This window comes from Aquila chrysaetos, chromosome 3 (assembly GCF_900496995.4).
Source record: "Aquila chrysaetos chrysaetos chromosome 3, bAquChr1.4, whole genome shotgun sequence".
Classification (NCBI taxonomy): Eukaryota; Metazoa; Chordata; class Aves; order Accipitriformes; family Accipitridae; genus Aquila; species Aquila chrysaetos.
This window is the reverse complement of record NC_044006.1, coordinates 4557145-4581488: the sequence shown is the minus strand read 5'-3', so window position 1 is coordinate 4581488 and position 24344 is coordinate 4557145. Positions and strand designations below refer to the sequence as shown.

The 24344-nt window shown below is 40.0% G+C and overlaps 1 protein-coding gene and 1 long non-coding RNA gene across 2 annotated transcripts in view; both read left to right on the top strand.

Moving 5' to 3' along the window:
- CDH4 (cadherin 4) overlaps window positions 1-24344 on the top strand; it is a 476335-nt gene that overhangs the window by 160366 nt on the left and 291625 nt on the right.
- LOC115339448 overlaps window positions 12449-24344 on the top strand; it is a 53166-nt gene continuing 41270 nt past the window's right edge. The window contains exons 1-2 of the long non-coding RNA XR_003922717.2: window positions 12449-12517; window positions 14067-14128. This is a non-coding gene — a long non-coding RNA (uncharacterized LOC115339448). The remainder of the gene's footprint in view (window positions 12518-14066; window positions 14129-24344) is intronic.

Sequence of the window (24344 nt, the reverse complement as noted above, 5' to 3'; positions counted from 1 at the left end):
ACCCAGTATATTATAGGCAGTGGATAAGGATGGAGGCAAGAAATTATTATTACACATCAGAAATACCTGTGATTTTTGTGGTTTAATCGGAGATGTGGATGTTTTCTGTATATCAAATATACAAGTATATCAATAGCAGTTGGTATGAGAAAGTCTACTTACCAGTCTACCCCTCCTTGAAATGTTTTCTTCATTCGAGTTGGGTTGTTCCTCCTCTCCACCCTATTTACCCTAACCAGTGAAATACTAATGAAATATTCTGTATTATAACGTAAAGTTTTTCTCACTCCCCTTTTTCCTATGTATATTCTTCTTAGGGTCTTTGAGTCAAATACAAAAAAGTGAGAGAAAGCCTAACTATTTGTTGACTTTCTTCAGAGTGACCTGGACTGTGAGAACCTCTAAGGTGGAAAACGTACGGAGCATTCACTCAAGTGTAAATCAGCTTAGGAAATATTTTAAAGACCGTAAAGCTCCATACCATATAAATAAAAATATTTTGGGGGTCATGTTCACCAAGCAAGCTGGTATTTGTAATAATGAATAAATATAAATATGAAGCTGAGATGCTCCAGCTGATGGAGTGGTGAAGTGGTTGTGTTCAGTTTACAAGTGGAGCCGGTTTTCTGAAGCAAGATGAGGTCAGACTGTATCGGTTTAATAGCAAGCAAGGTACAGACTTGGAGGTATGGTTATTCAAGAACGTGATGTCTGAGTGAGTCTTGAGGAATACCAAATCAGGCTCAGCTTTGATGAGCTAACTTTAAATATGAGAAGTTTAATTATGAGTGATATGGCATTAATTTTAACTGTTCGAACAATACAGCATTTCACTAAGGAAAGAAAATATATGCCTCATGAAACAACAAATAGGATCATTTTATAAATTAGCCATTGATTTTATGACATACACATGATAAACTTAGGATGTTAATCATTGTTAAACATGTTGAATGAAAGACACTGATCTTCTTTATGAAGAAAGAAAATAAACAACTTCACAGTTGTAAAATGGGAATCAAAATCCATACAGAAATTTTTTTGAAAGAATGTACTGTAAAAAAAAAAAGTATTTCTGTCATGGCAAGACTCTGTAGTGAATTAAAATTTCTGATTTAAAAAGGTGAGAATCTTATTCAGTCTATTTCAAAAGAAAATAACTGCTATCTTGAGTTAGCTGAAAAATTCAGCAAGCCCAAAAACATTTCTTTGGCAGTGGTCTCTAACACATGCTATGGGAGTATTAGAAGTTTGATTCTTCCCTGATAAATGTTTTCAGCGATCAATGAAAGACCTTGTGCACTTCTTCAAATACTTTGTATTGATGATGATCTTTTGTAGTACTCACACTGTTGTAAAATCCCAGTATCTGATTCCATTTATACCTGACATTGCAAATTCTGGTAGTTATTCAAAGATATTTTGGAGGTAGTGAATAAAAAAAAGTAAAATATATATCGGACTATTAAAGACATGTAGATGAAAAATGCAAAAACTACTTGCCCTGATAACGTGTTAATAAGTAACAAAAATTTAGTTTGATGTCAAGACAGAAATCCATCTTTCTGCCAAAAGTCTGGAACTAGCTGTAGCTTTTCTGTTTTGCTGCTGCAGCAATCAGGTTTGCCAATGTAAAATCAGGCTCCTGGACACAGTTAGTCCCCAGTGTTCTTAAACTCGACAACTAGAGACTCAAAGTCCTCATTACCTTTCTGATCTTTGGTACCAACATCAGTGTATAAGACAAGACCTATATATTTTAATTATGTATACTTCATCATGACAATGTTCTGTTCTCTCCTGTGGTCAGAAATGGCACGAAGCCGTGCTATGTTGTGTGATGTGCTCATGCACTGTTAAACCTGAACAGGATCACTAATTATAGGCAGTAATTAGCATAAGGATTTTTATAAATCTTTAAAGAGTACCTGTATATATGTAAAAAGAAGACTATAATGTTGATCAAGCATGCATCAATGTTTTAAAAGAAATATTCCTCAGCCTTCATAGTTCACCACATTGTATGATAGGTGTTTCAGCCACAACTAACTCGGGCTTGAGGTGAATTAACATTCGCATCTTTTAAGGGAAAAAACCAAACCAGCAAACCAGAACAAACTCCCAAACCCAGCCATTTCCAGCTAATTTCTGTCTCTTCTCAATCCTGGGTGCGCTAGAGAGACTTGTTGACATTTGAATCTCCACCTCCTGATTAGCAGGCTCTGCTCCGCAGCCCGTGTGAGAGCATGAAAAGACATCTGTGGCCGGGCCAAATTCCTGGAGAATGGCTTGTTCTGGTGCAGAGCCAGTGTGTGGGGCTCTGTGGGGGGCTGAGGATTGCTGCAGCCGAACAGAGCTCTGAACCTTTCTGCTTGGACTTGCAGGAGGTGACGCTACTATGGATATTAATCCCTGGCTTTAAGATTACGGCTTGTAATAGGGAAACCAGTTCCATGTTCTCAACAGATGGCAAATGTTTTCATCTACTTTTTTTGCTAAGTAGGTTTTATCCTCAACAGTTTTTTATATTATTTCCACCAAATTTTCTTGGATGCAAATACTGTGTTTTTATTTCGTTTTGGTTCTTGCTTGGCTATAAAATTCATCTTAAATAATGTGGGTTATGCTTGTTTTAATTTTCCACTATCATTTTAACACTGGCAGCTTAAAGTATATTTATGATACAATCCAGTGTTGGAAAATGAGCTGTAATATACATTATACTCAGTTTCCTAGAATGTAAAAATATCTTTGCAGTTATATTCTAAGCAATAACTGTCCTTAGGGGCTAAAAAAGCACATGCAGTTTACTTTGTTTCTTAAAGTTAATCATCACAACTCAAATGTAAACTTAAAAAGCATTAAATGCTGAGATAAAATGTAAGGAGTACTTTGTGGTTTAAAACCATGAAAGATAATACAAAACATTTTATTGCAAAGGGAACTTTGTATTTCCTTTTGCAGAAATACGCTCTAATAACTGATGATCAGACTCTTGCATTGGCCACATATAAAGCTACAGTGACAGAATACCAGATTAGACACAGTGAACTGCACCATTCTGGCTGAGTAGCCAACCGAGGAGGAAACTGCTGAATTCCTAATTTTGATCCAAGTGACTTGTTACTTTTCATGCTCTTCGCCCTATGTCTTATCTCCAATCTATTGAGAACATAAATTTCACTGTTGTGTTTTTTTTATTTATTTATTTTAAGTATATTTTGGAAGTAGAGAGAAAACAGCAGAAAGATGAAACAGAACAGAGATTTCACTTACCTTCATGTTTTCAACCCATGTGTGAATTTCCAGGACCGTTAGTAGAAATCAGCCGGCCAAACGCCCATGCAGCACTTACAGTGTTGGGCAGCCTCCTCTGACTTGTTTCCTGCATGATTCATGACTCTTTGCTTGGTATAAATAATTTGAATTCTGCTTCTTGCTGAGAGAGTTTGAGTAATGTGTCTTCAGAATGGGCTCAATCCTTAAGTGAGGAAATACCAGCATTAAAAGAAATGGCCTTTTGGTCAGGACCAGCAAGTTGTGTGTCACAGAATACTTTATTCTTGGAAAGTTCTCCACAGAACAACTATAAGAAGAGTAAAACAGAATCCACAGGTTGGCTAAAATACATTTAAAATAATATATGAGAAAAGGAAGGGAATAATCTTTCTCATTAAATGAGCCCAGCAAGTAGGATGGCATTGTTAGTGTGGTAGAAAGGATATTTCCCATTATTAAGTATATTCATATGACATTAAATGTCTGAGACTGAAAGCAATTTATATGTAACTTAAGGAATAATCGATATTGATTTGGAATGAAGAATGCTATAATCTTGTTTTTGAAAGATTCATACAAATGCAGTTGTGTGAAAACTTGATTCTAGTACACCTTCCCTTGCAGTGATGGACCATAAAGATTGATTATACATTAAAAGCAATATTTGGGTGAAAAAATATGCTATGCAGATTTTCAACTCTCTTTTCTCTAGCTGCATTTGCTTTCTCCTTTCAGATGTGCAAGCATGACTGTTTCCAAGAGGGGCCACAAGCATGCTTAGACCCTGGTAGTGTAATCATACCTAACACTTAGATAGCAGTTTACACCTTTGCAGCACTATACAAATGAATGGATTCATTCTCAAAACACCTTTGAAAGAAGAACTCTTTGAATATTGCATATGAAGAGGGATTGATGAACAATCATATTTGTAACTTATTTTTCATTTTCCAGGAACACTTGTTCAAACAAGTTCCTGCTTACAAGGTGGTTCATGAATAAGGAAAACATTTGTAAATACTCAAGCAAAATACACTGTATGCACAAGCGTTTGCATCAGTAAAATTTTATCGCTTTGAAATCTCTTTTGGAGATTAGGGAACAAAAGCAAATTCTACTTTGAAAGGTTACCGCAACACATAGTTCAAGGTATAAGTGATATATACTCAAAGTAGTGATTCTGTTAAGTAGTATATATTGGCAGCTTTGCCTGGTATTTGGTAGTGCATGGACATACACTTTTTTTCTATTTGCTGTAGCTTGTGCCTCAGAATCTAGATTTTTATTAACTGCACTAAAAAAACATTCCCCCCAACACACGAATAATGCTGTGTTTTTGCTTGAAAAACTTAACCTTCAGAGTCTGAAAGAGAAATGTGTAATGATTCATTTTTCATTTCTGCAGCCAACTAGAGGTTAAAGTTCTGGGAAAGGCGTACTTTGTATCTTGTGGTCTTCTGGATTCTAGTTCAGGAGCCTGGTGATGGAACTGAACCATCAGTGCTGCTTGCCGTGTCAGTGCTGAGTAAGCCACAGCAAGAAAAGGCAGCAGAATGGTGTTATGAAAAGCTACAGAATCTGGTAAGAGTAGCTTTTGTCCACCCAGTTTGCAGTTAGTGGTGCTGGTTATTTCAAGGAAGTTTTCTGGGTGTCTGGAAAGGCACTGATTGGGGCTTCTCCTACAAAAAGCCACTGCTTAGGGCTCTGTGAGGAAACAAAGAGAAATAATTCCTTTAATGTTCTACTAACTTTGAGAAAGCAGCACAGCGATACTCCAATTAGCACACCAGAACAGGGCTTTCATTTCTCTCAGTTTTAGTGCACATACCTTCTTTTGCTACCTCAGTGTATTTGACTGAGAAGGTTTTTGATTTCTCTTTCTTTTTTTTTCTTTTTTTTCAATCACTTCCTAATTTTCCGTACGTCTGGCACTTGGTAGGAGTTCCTGTGCAATAGGTGTGAGCAGACCTACTGTCTGAAATCCGTCCAGCCTTCTCCAATGCTTTATCAGTTTATTACAGGAAAAGTCATCCTTAGGGGCTTGTGTGTTAAACACTTCATTTGAATGTGCGTAGTAGGACTGTTGCTTCCTGTGCAGTGCTTGTGTACATATTTATTTTTGGGAAAACCTTCACAGAAATATGGCAACTTTACTGCACAGCAATCCTCTGGCCAGAGCTGCAGTTTTGGTTATTTGTTGTTGCTGCTGAGGTAGTGCAAGTTTCTGGGTAATTATTGAGATAAAACATGACATTAGCTATTGCCACATAATGTGACAGCTGGTCTGGATCACCTATACCAACAGTGGGTGGAAGCAGAATTGGTGTGCAGGAGGCATTGCCCATGTGTTGAGGAGGATGAGGGTTATTTAATAACTGACACAAAAAGAAGTGAAAGCCCAAAGTAAATGCGGAAGGTTTCCAGTATCACCAAGATTGCAAGGAAGAAGAAATTTGCACAGACAAAGCCTAAATTAAGAATGTACTTGGGAATTGTGCTTGTTCTCAAGACTTCAGTCCACATGTGTGCTTCCCCTGCTATTGCAGCATGTTGTCTACTAAAGTTCATTGGTATTTTTCCAAGGAAATCCTGCTGACCAGTTGCTGTAGATTGTGCTGTACAATTGCTCGAAGGCACAGTACCAAATATTTGAAAACATTTGGAGTCCTAAATGTAGTTAGAGGTGTTTGTTTGCAGTGGACAAGAATTTTGCACAGAGGTTGCTGGACATTGGGGAAGCTGTTTATCAGCAGATGCTCTATTTTTCTAGTTCAGGATTCAGAAGCAGTGAGTTTTATCGTGGACTTGGAATCCAAACAAACTGCTACTGTGGTAATATTGTAGATTATAATATTAAAATGTAGTTTGTCTATGATGTACAACCTTCTTTTTTTCTAGTTTCTGAACATTCCTGAATATTTTTACTTAGTGGAGATGATGAAGGGTATCCACGCTTAGGTGATTAAGAGGACCAAGTTCAGAACCTGAGCCCCAGAGATGTATTAGCCACACAAAAACAATGCTGTGAAGAGAGGAGCTGTGTTGCCATCATGGTAATTCCAAACGGATTTCAAACTGTGACCATAAAATAGTTTTTAAGGCAGGTTAGATGTGATGGTTTTTTTTTTTTTTTTTTTCCCTTAAAGTGCTTCTCTGACCTGAGGATAACTTCCTGGTTTTCCTTTTTTAGAAGTCTGGATCTTTCATTTTTCATTGTGTCAAATTCCTGAAGAGTTTTGTCTTTTAAATTCAAATGATGTATTGGCTTGGAAATAAATGTATGAATGCCAAAATAGATCAATGAAAGAGTATCAAAAATAATAGAAATGAATGAGGCAAACATCACTATAAATGGGAAACAATGAAACTCTGATCATTCCAATTCGACATCCATAAATTTGCAGTGAGGCTGTATGTACATTAAGTTAACCATGCATGTAAGTGTTTGCAGGATTGAGATCTGACTTAATACTGTGTCACAGAAGTGCATGCTTAAATGCATATACAAATTAAAGCACATATGAGAAAGTAGATCAAAATGGAATTGAGTAAACAAGACTTAAAAGTGTCCCCAAACTAACACTGTTATGTAATTCTTAATTGAAAACAGTTAGGAGCCTATTTTTGTGTATGTAGTACCGTATCTAAGCAACATGTACCCATTCTTTATAGGATATTGCAATTGGAGGAAATAAGATTCTCCTCTTTGAAAATGTAAAATGGCTTGATACATTTTTGTTTATTTTTCAACTCCCTGAAACAAGGTGACTGCGAACAGTTGCGTGCTATTATGGTGCAGATGGTTTTGAAAACACTAAGGCAGGGGTCAAGAGACTGTAGTTCTCGCTCTGCTTGTGACTTTCCAGGTTACCTTCAGCAACTTATTTCCATCTACTTTTTTTTTCCTTCTCTTTTCCTCTGCTCTGTATAGTCATGGTTTTGGAGGACATTGCTTCCTGTGGTTTATTTGTATGGCATGTACTGTACGCTTGGCTCTTGTCCTTAGAATAGTTCTTGCTGTACTGTAGTAGTATGAGAAATGGTGTTTAAAATGACTGTTTTACTAGAGCAAAGCTCAGCTTCGTTCCTTCATCACCTTTACCAGTAAAAAGTGGTTTTGGCCTAGGATCTTATGGCATGACATTATCATTGTCTTCCTCCTATGGCAGCAAAACCCTCCTGAAATTGGGAAAACCTCAAGTCAGAAACAATACAGACACATTGCTTAGAAAGACTCAGTCCTTCTGTTTTAGTAAAAAGAATCACCATTCATAGAGTCCAGACCTATAAAGATGGGGCTCATTTCTGGTTTATCTGCACGTAAATTCCATGATAGTCAGGTCAGTGCAAAAACTCACCTTTGAACCACATCAGGAGAAAGAAAAGAGATAGCACCATGCATAGCAGTAGCACAATACCCTGGTCCTGAAACACCTGCTTGTGTTCTGCAGGCCTGCCAGGTTTTTGACATTTTTAATCTTGCCACGCTCTTTTCTTTTTTCTTTTTCTGTTGGAACAATAATAAACCTATGAGAAGAGATGGCTGTTGTCATGCTGATCTGAGGTTTGAAAAATGTGAGTTGGCTTAAACGCAGTTGTGGGGACTCTGTTCTTGCAGAGCTAGGATGGTCTGGGTTTTAATCATTCTCTGCCACCACCTCTGCATGCCCTCCATTTCCTTCAAAAGTCTATACTGAGTGACCCAAAGCCAAAAGTGATATTGTAGCACCAGGCAGTGAAATCGCAGGGATATAAATTATATATCAGGCAGGCTCTGGCTATACTATAGAGAGGCCTGAACATGTACAGTAACATTGCCTTGCGAGTCACCTGTCTATAGCGGTCAGCAAACTGCTGTCCCAGGGGTGACTGTAATAGACAGCCTTTGGATGAGTTTGTTTGGCAGCCTGCTGACCCCAGGCTCCGGTACTAATCTCTGATCAGTAACCATCTGCTCAATGCAACCCAAACGACTAAGCACTTTTCTAACTGTCAGGGATGACCTGGAGAAACTCATGGGGGAAATAAAACTATCAGCCACTGATTGGAATACTGATAGCCATCATTTAGTGTGGTGCTGCAGGAAACCAAATTATGCCTGCCTTGCTGCTCAGTGATATTGTCAATTTGAAGTTAAATCTTCTTGATCAATTCAGGCTCAGTTTTGCCACCTTTTGTTGTATTGAATTACGCTTCCTAATGGGAATGGTCTCCTGTAATCCAGTGGTATGCATCACTCTATAAGAAAGTGCAGTTACAGGATGTGGTGTTTGAAAAACAGTTTGTGTGTTTTCTTGCCTTACTTGCACCAGGCTCTGATCTGAGTTTTTATGCAAGTCTGGAGTTAATTCTTCAGAGTGAAAGGTATTGTGGTAGTTTCACTGTGGTGCAGACATGCAAAGAAGTTGTTGGGTCATTGGAAATCATTGTATGTGGAGGAGAGATTTACTTTTGACTTGTCCAGCTCTTTAATTTGTCATGGAGGCAAAGCACAGAGGCTTTTGTAGTTACTCATCTTTGAGCAGGAAACAGACTTTTTGGCTCTGGCATGTGTAAACTGATGGAAGCCAAACACCTACAATACAAATCCTTGTCAGTTACCATCAACTAATGTACACAATTTCCTAAACATCTGTTCAGTCATTACCATATTAAATCTGTGGTACCACAAATGTCTGCATGTTAAAACAGAGGTCTGTATTTTAGATGCCCTAACTGAGTTTTAAATGTTAATTCATTACCTAGGTCACAGGACACAGAGAGAAGTAAAGTTGTTTGTGAAAACTCAGAGACCAATACTGCAATCCTCTCTTGGTGTTTGCTCTGGTAAAACTGTGGCTGGCTCCTGCTGGGATTCAGAGTCAGCAATGCAGTATTTGGCCTTGTGGGAAGGGTTGATGACAGTCTGTTGACACCCGTAGTGCAGTATCATGGTGATACCAGCCAACACAAAAATGATTGTGCACCAACGCATCATGGTTTTCTGTACCTATGAGACTGGTCTTCCTGACCCTCTCTCTGCTGCCCTGTGTGGGTTGGTCTGACACTACTCTGCATTGTCTGCAGAAGTCCGGTAGCATGTGTGACAGGTTAAAGGGTATTAAAGGGTTAAAAAAAGAACAAGGTGTGAAAGATTTTCATGCAGGAGCTTCTTTTGTTCAGTGTGCCGTTTATGGGAATTTTTCTTCCCAGTGGGCAAAGGCTGTGCAGGAATAGACTTTAATATTGGTTATGTGAAAGATTGAAATACTGATGCATATTCCTAGGCAGAATGTGTTGCGAGTGGTGGGCAAGTGCTCTGTAGTCTTTCCTAAATCAAAGCACCCTGCTTCTTACAGATGAGTCCTGGATAGGAGTACATTTCTGACCATGTTCAATTTTTTGAAAATGCAAACGGATTTGTCATGCTAAAAAGGTCACACGAAGGAATTGGAGCACTGGAAAGAAGGTTTAAAAAATAAATTATATGTAGGTAAAGGAATTTCTTTTCTGTCATCTAACTCTAGGCATGGATCTTTGAAATGAAGTTGGCTCATGAATTTATAGGGATTGACTTATAACCATGCCATTTTACTGTGTCGTCTTATTTTCATTCTTTGTTGATGCAATGATTACTGATAGCATGTAAAATAGTTTCTCTTTCTTGCTAAAGAGTCTCCTTGCAACTTGTGCAATCACTTGTACCTTGACATTTATTCCAAGATGCACTTAATACCTATTTTTATTTATATATATATATATATATAGGTCCTCCTTAGCCTGAATAGTTCTATAAATACTGAAAAGAGCATGAACACCTCTTTCATATGGACTGGCTCAGGAGAAAAGCTGAAAGATGGACTGTGTTTTTCTGGGTACTTGATGACCACTAAAAATTTACTGTAAACTGCCTGGAAAGTGAGGGAATGTGTGGGAAGAGGGAGATGCATTTGACAGAATCAAAATGATGAGGAGAGATGCAGCAAGCAGAAGTGGGGAGACTTCTGTGAGGGAGTTCATGCACTGAGCTCAGGACTAAAGGGAGTATGTGGTGGGATAAACAACAGCTAAACTGGAGCTGGCAAAGGTTTTCCTGCAAGAGCCCTCAGTTTTTCAGTTCTGGTGCTGTCTGGTGGCCCCAATCCATGATTCGGCTCCTGGGCAGGATTGACCAAGCAGCTCCCTTAGCAAGTCTCAGGCAGCCCGAGCCGAGGCTGTGCTCAGATCTTGCCTGGGCTTGTGGCCAGGGGTGCTTGGATGCCAGTCGGCAGCGCTTCAGAAGGGCAGATGGAGCACAACTCTTGTGCTTTTGTGTTTCCGTTGCCACTTGTAGCACACAGTCAGAGCACGGTGTACCTGGCTCCAATTTCCCACGTGTGGAGGGGCAGTCCGCTCATTTCTCGTTGGGGCTTTGCCTGGCGGCACGACCTGGCTCTGTTCCCGGCTCCAATGGGCTGGGAGTGACGGGCTTTCTCTGGTGTGCATCAGCCAAGGGCTCGGAGGAGGGCGATGCCAAGTCAGCACACTGGCTGCTGGAGTTGGAAGATGCTGGCCCATATATTGTGTTGTAGCAGTGCCTTCCTTCCCTGCCCTCCTCTGAGGGCACCGCGCCTGGCTTGAGTGCCATAGTGCTGGGACTTGGTGCTGGGCAGTGAGTCTCTGCAGCCACAAACTGAGCAGCTGGAACTTAATCACTCCAGCTATCCTTAATTAAGCCTCTGAATACCCCTATCTGCTAGCCAAGTTAGTGTTAGCCCAGTCCTACAGATGGTGAAACTGAGACACAAGGAGGTTAAGTAACTTGCCCAAGGCTGTGCAGTGAATGGTGACAGATCTCGGATTAGAGCTTGTGAGTTCTTGGCTCACAGTGGCTCCCGCAGTCTGCTGGACCGTGCTGCCCAGCCGACCGGTTTGGTCATGCATGCTGCTTGCATCAGAGCTTTCTCAGCCATAAAATCTTGTCTCCCATCTCCAGAGGAAAATCTGTCATCCTCTCAGCACAATCAAATCACTGAATGTTTAGGGTTTTTTTTCATTTATTGATTTAGTTTTAACTGTTACTTCAGCTTCTCAGATGATTCCCCCAATCCTCCCCGGATCACCTAGCTGATGATAAAGGATACTTTATCATTTATGCTCTACCTGGAAAGTCCATAGGTGTAGAATAGCTTTCATTGTTCACATGCTATTTGAAAGCCTTCTCTGCATCATGCCATTAATGTGAAATCACAGGCTAGCTGAGCAGCAGTTCTTTTTATATGCCTTATGGTCAGTAAACAGGTGCTTTGCAAATGGTGGGTGGTACATCGGTATCATCATAGGAGATACTGACACAAATACTGGTCTTACACAAGAGGCTGTTATTTTTCGGAGATACTTTGTGCTGAAAAGGTCACGTCTTCCTGCTACAGGCAGTTGCATTTTTCACCAGTTAAATTCCCGACTCACTCCGGAGATGCGTTCCTCTTCCGCCATGCCAGGGGAGGCTTCATCAGCTGCTGCATGATGCTTTCCCCAGCCCCATCATACCGCATCTCTCCATAGCACAGTGAGACCCCAGAGTGTAGCAGACTCCTTCCATCCTCTGCTTTGCCTAGAGACCCGGGTGGTTTCTCACAGCCAGCATCCACGCCTTTTCACTACATAGTTGATGTGGATGACTAGGGAATGGGGACCCCTGCACCAGCCACAGTATGCAAAGGAAAGTCTAGGTGCAGCCTCTGCAATGCTGCTGCTGCTGCTGCTGCTGCAGTGTTTTCTGCAGGGTCTCGGCTAGATTAGGGTCTGCCCCATGCTTGTATCAAATGCCTCGGGCAGCGTTGTTTGAGGATGATGGGGTGCACCCCTCGAACACTGGAGTGAGAGACGTGCCATTTGGCCCTCAGATTTCACGTTGTGAAGCAACTTGTTCATGTCATAATCTCCTAAGGATGAAAAGGGCTAAAAAAAAAAAAAATATTTGGTTATGTGATTGTAATGCCATGGATGGATGACAAACTGCAGAACGCAGCTTCTGGCTACCAGGCTTTCACTGCAAACTCTGCTTCAGATTGTTTAAATGTTTTTCCCTTTCATTCTGCATGTTGTGCATCTCCACACTTCCAGCTTCCTGCCACTACGACAATATGAAATGTCAAAAGAGAAGGATTATTCCTGCAGTATCTCTAGCCCAACTGGAAGCAGTAAGTGCCAGAAACGTTAGGCAAACGCCTGTTCTGACTAGACTGCCAGCTTCGTTTTGCCGGCCCAAAAGGTTCAGGTAGGTTGAGTAAGCTTTGGATAAGAACCCACGCTTCTGGGTGCTTATCTGAACTGAACAGCCAAACTGTTCGAGATCTGCCCGTTGCTTCTTGAGACCAGATGTAAACCCATATTGTGCTTGCAGGGATGGAGGGAGAGCTGGCATGCTTGTTTATGCATACTTAACTGTTATGAGGATATTAATTACTATTATTTAGCAAAATTCTACTGTTAGGACGCAACTTTAAAAGTAAAGTATTTCTGATTACTTATTTTCATCTACTTCGTTCTCTGCTCACTTTATGAGAGCTGAGTAAATAATTCCAATATTTTCCTTTGAGGAATTCTTTATTAAGGATTTGACCACAAAATCCTTAGAGTGGTTCCATATTTGAAATTATTTGTAAAAGTCTTTGATGCATCATTCTGGGGTTTTGCTTTCTTTTTGGATTGTGATTATTGCCAAATTTTGTGATACTGGATTTCTGCATTATCCCGTGCTTTAGCTTCCGTTTCTGTATTTGACTAATTACCCAGCACAGTATAAACTGAAATTTAGAATTGAATACACAGTTGGAAATTATTTACAAGCTCAAAATCTGTTGCTGTCTTATTCCTCAATGTTAGCTACAAAACCTGAATGCTTGAATGTTTGTAGAAAGTGGTAACAAAAGCTTTGTAAATGTCGTTGAGCTGAATCTGAATCTTGGCTTTCAAATTCAAGAAACATTTTCCCCCTCACTCTCTATCTCACTCTAATTTCTATTGTAGTTCAGATTTACACAGGCCTTGAGTTTATCTGTAAATCTGATTGCATTTACCCTGCTGTAGTTTTCTGTCTTCACAATCCATAAATATATTCTTATACCAATAATATATGGATACCCATCACTGCTGACTGGGAGCACAACAGCAGTTCAGAGCACAAAGCGGGAAGGAGAAGGTGAGAAATAAGGATTATTCTGCCCTTCAGCAGGTGGAAGTGCAGCTCCGTTTCCCACTTTCAATCCACGATGGCTCCTTCACCGTGTAATAACACAGCCATGTCAAGGGAACCAATAAAATTTTCTATCCCCAAAATAAATACATAAACAAATAAAAATCCCTGTCTGAGAGCTTGAAAGGGAAGGAAATACAATATTGAAGAGAATTAAATTCAAACCTCAGGTACGCTTCAGGCATTTCAGGACAAAGAATCACGTTGTTCTGGGTGGGACTTCAGGGAAGCAGAGGCCATCATTTGTCGTCATCAACACTTGGATTGAAGTTTAGAGGGTCTGAAAATGTTTTCAGAAGGAAAGTGGTACTATTGCTGGCTTGGCAGAGCAATAAAAGGAATACTCAAATGTACCAATTAAGAGGTGTGAATGGCATTTTTATGGCTTTGTTCTCATGCAGACTTTCAGCACAAATGCATCCTGTATTGTAAGCCTGCTTTGGTCTGAAATGATTCACTCTGATTTATATTCTTTAATTAAAGGCTTTTAACATTTAATTATATTGGGAAAATAGCATTGGTGCTTAGGTCAGTTTATGGCACAGGAAATAATCTTATTTTTATTTTCTAGGCCGTGATTGCAAAACAGAACTTCAGAATCTCCCCAAGTGGGCAAACCTCCCAAAACATTAGGTGTGCAGAATTGTGCATGCACTTGCACAGCTTGCATAGCAATCCATTTATTGCACCTACCTGCTTTGCATGCATAATCACATTAATTACTTGGGCAAGCTAGCTATGCATTATGCGTATTTTTACAATCACTTGTACTGTACGCTTGTAAATATAACTGAGCTTTTTCTAACTGTAGTATATAATGTAATGAGAAAATTATCTGTGGAGTGGTAAAGTGGTAGCTTCTATATTGCCAGGAAGGATTTCCAGCATGCAGCAATTCTAGCTGTGAACATATCTGATTAAATTACATGAGTTTAGAATGAAAGTTGAATCAGTAAAAAGTATTTTCATCTTCTTACTGAAGGCCAGAATTTTCAAACTGGGTGTTCAGCATTCTGTAGCAATTTTTCTCTTCTTCATCATAATCCCCCCAAATGATATAAGTAAAAGATTGCATAAAATTGATACATGTTTAACAATTAAAAAAAAAAATAATCCAACTGACAACCATCAAATTGTACAGTACATATTTAGCTTACAGGAGATGGATGTATTCTGCAAGTCCACTTAGCTTTTTATCTTAAATTCTTGGATACAAGCCTACCCTTCCAAAACTCTCAACACAAAACTCTCACAGGTTGTCTCTATCCACCTGCCAAAAACTGTTGAAGCAGAAAGGGGAAAAGATGAGGACTGCAAAGAATCCACACTTCTTCTGTCACTCAGAGATAACTAGGGTGGCTATCTTTTCTCTTCTGGCACTGTCATCTTTCTTACCTTTGGTACTATTGTTCCTTGCTGGTCTCCAGTTTTTGTCTTGATTAAGTATGCAATTTGAATATTGGTGCAAGACTCATTCATTAGATGATGTCACGATTTCCAGGCACTGCATATGTTGCATTGCTAGGTGGCACTTAGCAATGTTTGGATCCCCATCTGTTACCTCAATTTGGCACATTGTGCCTGCACTTTAAACTCGAAAATGTTATGACACTGTTTCCTACGTTTCTGGGTGCCAGGTGGATTGGAGCCATTCCTCGAAGGATGTGCCTGTGCAGTGTAAAGGAGTAAATAACTTGGAATGGGCATTTGTCCTTGCTGTGAAGGACTGAGGGTGTCATTGTTCAATAACCAGCACAACCGAAGCCAGCTACTTCCCAGAGTAATACTCCAGCTTCATGTTAATTATTTACTGAAAAGATGACAGCTATTTGGACGTTGTTGACTGTGGTTGTGTTTATTTCGGTAAACTGCACACGTCTCTTGTAGCAGAGGTACTTTCCCATTACTGCATCTCAGCACATCGCAGAAGTACGTGGTTGTGTTAACTAGGTAAACTTCCTGCAATGTGTCTGCTAGTTTGATAATCCCGTCACAGCCAATTTGTTCTACATGTCTGTTCTCCATGTAAAGGTAGTGAGAACTACATCCCTCCTTGTCTTTGTGTCCCTTCTGTCAGATGATTACTTACCCGGTAAAGCTTTGAAACAATTCTCCTCTCTGTCTCTCAAGCCATCTTTGCCATCCCCCTTTCTCTATATGTCTTCCAAGTTTGTTAAAACTTAAAAGCCATCTTTCTCTGTTTTTTCTTCACCCTTTTTTCCCTGGTTTGAGCGGAGAGTTGGGCCAGATGACCTCCCAAGGTCCCTTCCAACCTAAATAGATAGTGGTCTTTCCCTCGTGCTCTTCCTGCCTCTCTTCTCACTGCAGGTTCCTAGTGGGCACTTTAGCAGCTCGTATGGAATGATAAGCACAGGAGTGGTGAAGTCAAAACCAAGTGTTTTAATTACGTTACGCAAAAAAGATAAAATCCCCTCAAAATAACTTCACTAATGGTGACCTAAATACTCAGTTCTGTCTGTATTTCTCCTAAAATTCATCAGAATTTAACTCCCCATTGTGTTGGTATACTTGAGAATTGGGTTAAAAGAGCTTGAAACTGGAGGAAATAAACTGGTTTGTAGACAGTGCAAATATTTCAGTACTGACCTGTTTCCAACACGTTATTTTTAGTGTACGACATTTTTGCATCACTTTGCATTGAGATTTGATGTGACAGTATTAATAAACTTAAAATGAGAGGAAGAAGAAGAAAACCCATTTTTTCTGGCCAAGTACTGCTTAAAATCCTATGGTCTGAAAGAGCTAAGGGGAGGGACCAGGAGAGCGGCACCCTCAGGGCCTGGTGTTTCCCATATGATACCTATAAAAAGATATCATGTAACAAGACGGTACATCTAACCAAACCTCTCAAAATCATTTTATAATTTAGCAGTCACCGCCTGAGGAGGCCAGGGGATTTAAGCACGAAGAACAGCGGAATAAAGCAGAATCCCATTAATGAAAAGGACAACGGGGCTGGAAAAACTGAGCGTTGTTTTTGATAAGCTGTTACGTTTGCCCTGGTCTCACACATGTCTCCTGATGGCAGGCTGGTGATTCTGACCTGAAGGGCCCAGCAATTATAAAACCAGGCCTATCTGCACCAAGCAGGGAGAAGCAGCAAGAAATAAGAACAAGATGTCTGCTCTCGGGCAGCACAGTGTAATCGTAAATATGCTGTTACTGCGTGCGACTGCAGTGCCAGGTCCTGGTCCAAAGACAGGAGGTTTATACTTTGAAATTCAGCTCTCATGTTTGCTCCACTGCTGTGAAGGAATCTCGTAAAAAGCAGGTTCTGATGATGATTTTTTTCCCATAATTTTTCTGAATTTTCTTACTTCTAAATATCTTTAGCGAATGAGCTGCTGAACAGGGCTGACTACAACCTAATAATGTGGTTGGACTCAGTAGCTAAAAGTTCATAGAGAAAAGAAGAGGGGAAAGAATAGTGCTTAGAGTTATGCTGTGTTATGCAGAACTCATGTTGAAGTATGGCACCTGGCAAGGTATGCCTCTTGGTCTGTATTTGACAGGCAAAGTTTATTTCATTTAATTTGCTTTAGCAATCTTTCAAGTATTTGCTCTCTCTTTTTTTCCAACAGAACTAGAATCTAAATGAAGTTTACTTCCTGCGTTCTAGATTATGATTGAAATACAGCATTGAAAAATTGAAATTATATGTCTTTTTCACGTTTGGTGTTTTGCATTCTTCCCAGAGTTTGCACGGTGTATAGATGTTCACTCTGCAGAGAAAGTAACAGAGCCCAGAAACTTGACTCTCAAAAAATTCTACTTTCAATGAGTGTTTGGTTTGTAGTTGTTGCCCAGTTAACCACAGCTTTCTCCCCAACAGTAGCTGTCGCCAAAACCAGAGAACGGGTGCTTGACTGAATTAAAAAGCTTATGATTTGGGCAACAATTGAACTGTTGTCATCCTGTCCTGTTTTATCTGAACGGTAATTACTTTCTTCATGTAACTTAGTGATTAGGAAATGCTGTATGTTTCTAAAACAGATCTAAAAAGTGGGCACGGACATGATGCTAAAAAAAAACCTGTTACAGTTTACAGGAAACAATCTTTTTCTAGACAGTTACAAAGGAGGAGGGACTTCAGTGCTGAGAAGATGCATATTGTTAGCTAGAGAAGAGGCCAGTATATCCAGGGGTTTAGCATCTTGTTAGTTTGACCATGAAATCCCAATTTCTGTTTTCCCAAATTCTGTTTGAACATTTTCTGTGACTAGTTTTTTAAGTCAAAGAAATGTGTTAAGCATAGTCATCCAAAGCTAATTCCTGCTGTTTCGGAGAGGAACTTCTCCATTTATTCTTGACTGCTTCGTTGTTTTCTTTAACCTGACCAGATGTTTGCTTTTTGCTGTATGTGGGGAAGAAGGTTCAGACAAGAATGTACAAAGAGATTTGAAGTTGGCCAGAAAGGTGACCAGCTTGAAATATGACTTGCTTGTCCCTTAACTCATTCCTTTTGAGAAAAACAGTGCTACTCTCTGAATGATAAAACTGCACAGTCCGAAAAATATATTAGAGGATAAGAGATTTTGGGGCTACCTGGCTGAGTATATAGTGGACAAAGTTTTAAAATTCAGCATCCATTGAAAATCATTTCTTTTAGTTATTTTTTTTTAAATGAGGTCTCTGAAAATACAGAGCTAGTAAAATACAAGCCATTATGAGACTTTTTTTTTTATTTGTTAATGGCATTCTTTTCTGTGTAACTGCTTTTGACTTCCCTATGACCTGCAGTTTTAAGTACAGCTTTTGTCTAGAGGCAATAGTGATACTAAAGCAGTTCAGTTTCTCTCTCATGTACGTACTGTACATTTAGAAACCACTGAGCCAAATTTAACCCTACTGTAAATCCCTAAAAGTGAAATTGCACCATATGAGAAGAGTGAGTTTTAGATTGTGACTTAGTGAGATAAACAAATGCTGGTTTCTCAGCGTGAAGAGAATGAGATGCAAGGCTAGGATAGGCTCACCCTGTAGCAAGGCATGATATGCAGCCATAATCATTGCATCCTAGAAGAAGCACTTGGAAGCACAGATGTGTAAGCTCTGCAATAACTGGACGTTTATATCCACTGTTGTATCCTGGATGAAGTGCTATCCATCTTGCTGGGATTGCCTCCTCCTCTTCTGCCACCTCCCTATCCCCATCATTATAAAGCTCCATAAAACTTGTTGCTCCAAGAAGCACCTGGGTAGAAACAGATTCACAATCCAAGTGTGCTTGTGTCTGCGTTTCCAAGGATGTGCATGACCTGCTTCTAAATGTATTGCAACCCATGGCTTATTCCAAGGGGTTTTTTTCTTGTGGATTGCTTTTCTGTAGCACATAGGCAAATAAATCGTCAAATGCCCAGAAAACTGCTGTGAGTGCAAGCACGTAATTAGTTTTAGATAGAGCATTCATTAAAGCAAGTCAGTGAGCTCCTTAATAATTGTGGGCCTGATCCTCAGGATCCTGAGCTGCTGTAGCATCCTGCCATACCTACCCTGCATCTGGGAGAGGAACTGTCTGCAAAATGGCATGTGAACTTTCCTAAAGGTTGTGGGCAATGAAGAGCACTGCTTAAAAGGAAAAACGGTTGTCTAAAGTGATATAACGTCTTAGGGACTGCAAGTGGTTTCAAGCCCTCTCTCCCTTACTTAGATCAGGTTAAATTCACTTTCTACCTTTAAGTAAGTAGGAACTGAGTTTTAATTGTGGCTGCCTACGGGTCAGCTGCAGCTTGGGCTTGTGATTGATTGAGTCCTCCAGAGCAAGCCAAAATGAACACAGGATAGTCAGCAGGAGTAAACTCAGGCCAATTAGTTCCCAGTGCTATCGGCAATGCTATGGGAAATCCATTTTTTTATCAGTAAGACTGCAGCTTGCATCAGCAGTCTCCATTCCTCATAAGCAGATCATTGACTTATAAATTCTTCTGGTATCTTTGGGATGTTTTTATCCTCTAGCCTATTGCATGTACTAAATTTGAGGGGACATATCACTAGCTGTAGCAGTGGCAAGGCTAATACTTTCTTTCGGGATATTGTGTTATATGTCAGCTGAAACAGCAAATGCATTTTTACGGTGTGTTTTGCTGTCACAGAGTTGCGTATAAGAAACAGAACATGCTCCTGCTATGTAGCCTATGTTTCTCCCTTCTGATTTAATGGGGTAAATGATCAAGGTTTCTAAAACTGGGCTGAAAATTGTTACGTATTGCTACTCATTTAGAAAGCAGTAAAGCTTAGGAAATCATGGCAATTGATTAAGCATCTATCCTAAATTATAACAGAGCAGATCTTCATGCTGTGTCATTGGTAATGTGTTTATGGGATTGAGTGTGCATTGCTGCATCCTTCAATTTAAATACATACTGCTGCATAAGGAGTATGTATGGGACTCACTGTTGAAAATTGTTCTTACCAAATATGGGGCAAGAGTCCAACTAGTCGCTGGAATTGGTGTGGGCCAGAACTGACTGTTGAACTTCTGGCACATCATCCCATGCTATTAGTTGCATGTTTAATGTCCTGTCTCTGCTGGGAAGTTGGCCCCATTCTGCAGCTATTTTCCAGCAGTCAGTCATGCGAGGAGTATGAGGTAACCTGTCACCACTTACAGTGCCCATCTGAAGAACATAATGATTTCAGCAAAAGTTTCACTGGCCTGTGTAACCTGTCTGATTTTCAGTCAAAATATTTTTGTTTATTGTTCTCTTAAAAAATGCTTGTTGTCTTTGTCTTTCTGAAAGTTTTGTCAAAAACATTAGCTAGAAAAGGGAGCAAGGAAATGTGAATTGATGGTTAAACTTGTAAAGCATGAGAAATCTGTGGGATTTAATGACACAGGAAAATTAGCACCTCCCTGGTCTAGAGAAGTTTTAGAGCAGAGCAAATAATAGTTTGAAAACCATTTTAGCCCATCACCGCATCTCATAATAAATGCAGATAGACTATATATATTGCGTGTACACTACGGTACACCAGCACTCATGGGCCGTTATGCTTTTTTGAGTTACTCCTGCATAAATGGTTAATAAGTAAATTAGTGATCAGGAGTGTATTTAATGTTTGATCATAGAAGAAGGTGCATTTAATGTATTTTCCAAGGAAGCCGAGACTTAGGGGCCAGCACACTGATGTGACTTTGGGCAAGCATCTTGTAAAAGCTAGTCAAATGATAGGAAAAGGTCTGATCCCTTTCCTCATCTGCATGTTCAAGTGCATAGGTTTTTATTTTTTCTGACAGCTCCATCATTTATTATCTGTGCCGTACTTCTTTTTTTTACTGCAGAATGGTGCTATTTCCCCATGATCAGCCAATTGTTTTGCAAGGGCTGTCTTTCATGAAATACGTGTACACTGTCAAACACAGTGGGCCTGATCCAAGCTGGGATACAATCATATTGCTGCTAACAATAAGATACACAGTAAGATTTATTCTTTTGATGGAAAGAAATGAATCTATCAACAGTTCAAGAGAAGCAAATGCACCTTCATGCATCATCAAGGGACATTTGTATTCTAAATAGTGATAGATGGGCATTTGAGGTAAAAAAGGTATTTTATCCTTGTTATCAATCACTGTCAGTCGGAGGTAGATGTCATTTCCTGTGAGTTGGATTAAAGCAAGGACAAGAAGAAAGAGGTTGAGGTTTTCTTCCTGAGTGTGTAGATTAGGCATGTTTGCGTTCACAAATCCTTTAAACAAAGTGCTTATTGCTTTAACGTTTTCAAGATGTTCTGTAGTGTAATGATTTGCCTTAGGTTACTCAAATTACAGTTTTAACGCAATGAAGTGATAGCAGTAAGTGCTAGTTATTCTGTATCCCTGCTGGGGTTTCACAGCCAGAGGATACCTGGCCTGCTTGTTGTCAGGGTATTTGGTTTTGAATGAAGACAACTGTGAAGATTCACCCCTTCCCTGTTACCTTTTATCCCATCGTGATGAAACTAGGACTTCAGATTATAGGGAAGGACCCTGGGAGTTAACTTCAAGTAGACTGTACTTTTTTAAGTATGAGGCTGTTCTGTGACTAATTTATGCTTTAATACTTTGCTTTTATCACAAATGGTGGTGTGAAAACACTAAGACGTTAACAAAAGACTCTGTCTTGTTTTCTGAATCTCCTGGTAATGTCTCAATTCAGGCATTTTAATTTGGGTGGTGTTCCTTCCCGATACAAATATGAGGCAGGGGAGGAAGGGCGTAGTTATGTCCACTGGCCATGAAAAAAGTTTTTCTCAGAAGAGAGTTGTGCGGAAGCAGCATGCATCTTACGCCCTGCTTAAAGCGCTGTTTTGGGTCAAATAGCGTGTAGGCCTGTGTCAGCTCTCTGAGCACAGGTAGGCATTTTATCTCAGTGCAAAGTGGCTGGTTGACATTTGGCTCCAGAGTTGATATGTTTTTGTTTACCCAGATATCTTGGATGTATTCATGGCCAGGATGACTTCCCTGGGGTGTCTATGCTGCTGAATAACTGCAGATACAAGAACCTAATTGCTGCGTTTTCTTTGGCAAAACCCACACCTTGGATAACCCCTTAACAGTGCTGGAGCTTGGAAACAAGTCCTCACATAATCCACGTTCTTGGGTAGCCAGATAAAATCAGAGGTAGAGGAGCTACTACAGGAAAGGGCAGGCAATGTGTGATGAGAAACTAGAGGGCTTTGGGGAGCAAGATGGCTCAGTGATAGAGTCCCCTGGTGTCGCCTGTACTGCTGCTCGGCTGCAGTGGGGCGAGGGGGGGTCAGCGGTGCAGATAACCCGGGGGGGCATACAGGTGAACACACGGTGTTTTTTTCATGCCTCTTGCTTTCTTAGCCTTTTCCTTAAGATCAAATAATTCTTAGGTACTCCTGCTAGGCATTGTCACTGTTTTTTCTTAGCTAGATTTAAACAAATGTGTAGTATGTAAAAGCTTCAAATCAGTGAAGCACTCTCCATGCAAGTGTAGCTTAGCTCTGCTTCCCCATCATAATGTCTCTGAAACAGAAGCATAATGCTTATTTTCCATGCACTCGTCTGCCTCACTCATAGGCAAACCCCTTGCATTTGAGTCGTTCCCAGTCCAACAGTGCCAAAATATATTTTTGTGAAATAAAATGGCTAATTAGATCACATAAACTTTCAGAATGTAAAAAATAAAACTGTAAAACAAGCAGCTGTGCACTTGAGGTTCATCCACCCCCTTCTGCACAAGTTGTGTTTTGATCAGCAATGAAGACTAGGAGTTCGTGGCATTCACCCTTTCTGTGATCCAGCCTCAGTGACATTCTTGAGGAACTGCCTTATTTATAAGAATCAAGCATTTAACGTGGTTGGGCAGAAGCCCAGCTCTAGTTTTTTCCTGTAGCACCTTCTTGTAAACTTCAATACAAATTCACCTCTCCATACTATGCAGAATGATGTCCCTTTAAAAAATTTTATTGCAGTCATGTGTCTCTAAAGGAACATACCATGCAAAAGGAGAATTCGGAGCTTATTCTCCTTAACGTGGGAAGGAAAAATGCCGCCACCTTTCTTTGTGCAAGTTTCCTATTGAGAACTGAGTTGCAAGGAAGAAAAGGAACATCTTTCGTTGACTGAAGAAGTAAGGTGGATATTCCTTACTGCTGTTATCTGGCATATTTTAAATAACTCTTTGCCTGACAAACAGTGAGTATTCATCATTATCCCTGCATTCCTGCTAATGCTGAATAGTGCTTTGACTTCCAAAAATGCCTGCATGCTCCAAAGCCGAAGGGGCTGAAGCCCATATGAGAGAGACTTCTCCATGCTGCCTATTGGCCTTGCGAGAACTATGGGCCGCAGTCGGTGTTACATACTCTGTTGGCCCAGACCACTGAGCCAGGAGGGATCTCTCATAAATAGGTGTGCTGGCAAGAGAACTAATAGCTGAGCAGCTCCCAAATTCAACTGGCCCAGGATTAGACGCAGCCGTGCAGCAGCGTGGTGCTTGGCTGTCCTCGACAAACAGTGGGAGGGTCTTTGCACAACCTCCTCAGCTCAAATGCACGGAAAGTTTCTTAAAATGCAGTGAGGTCTCAGCATGTGCTACCTGAGCCCAGCATTTCTCTTTTCTTTTCCTGATGTTTATGTCCTTTGCTGAAAAATGATTTCTGGTCTTAGAGTTCGCATCATCAATATTTGCATTTGTTTCTAAAACTATTAAAAAACAAATAGAAAAGGAAAATAAACACACACAAGCAGTAACTGTACTGAGAGGGGAAAAATAACTTGAAAGATCCAATTACTAGTGTCAGGATTTGACTTTGTTTTTTTAAACAACTTAGCTTCTGAAATTATGAGTTAGATGACAGCAATAATTCAAGAGTTCTTAGATTCACAATGCAATCAACAAGTCACTTGTGTAGTCTTCCTTACCATTTTGAACAGTCTTAGAAAGACAGAAAATTATGTGTTTATAGAGATACATGTATAATAGTACGTATCTGTGTTTAATGTCTGCTAATCTCCATACTTCATAGAAAAAACCCAAGTTTTTCTGAACCATTTTCTTCTTTTGAGGCTGTGGATTTTTGCTTCTGACGTAGAATATACCCCTGTGTTTTGCAGCTGGTTTTTTTTTGCCGTGTATTTATTTCTATTCACTGATGATGTGCTACTCCAAGACCTATGCATGTAAACTGCTCCTGAAAACACTCTGCTCAGAAGTTCTATTGAAATCAATATGAGAATAAAGAACAAATACTTGCCAATTTGAGCTCTGGGTGCTTACAAATACAGCTGTAGTGTGGAAAAGATTATAAAAGCTCAAACACTTCTGCTTTTGTAGTTCTACAGAAATGTGCCATACTGTGGGGATAAAATCTAAAC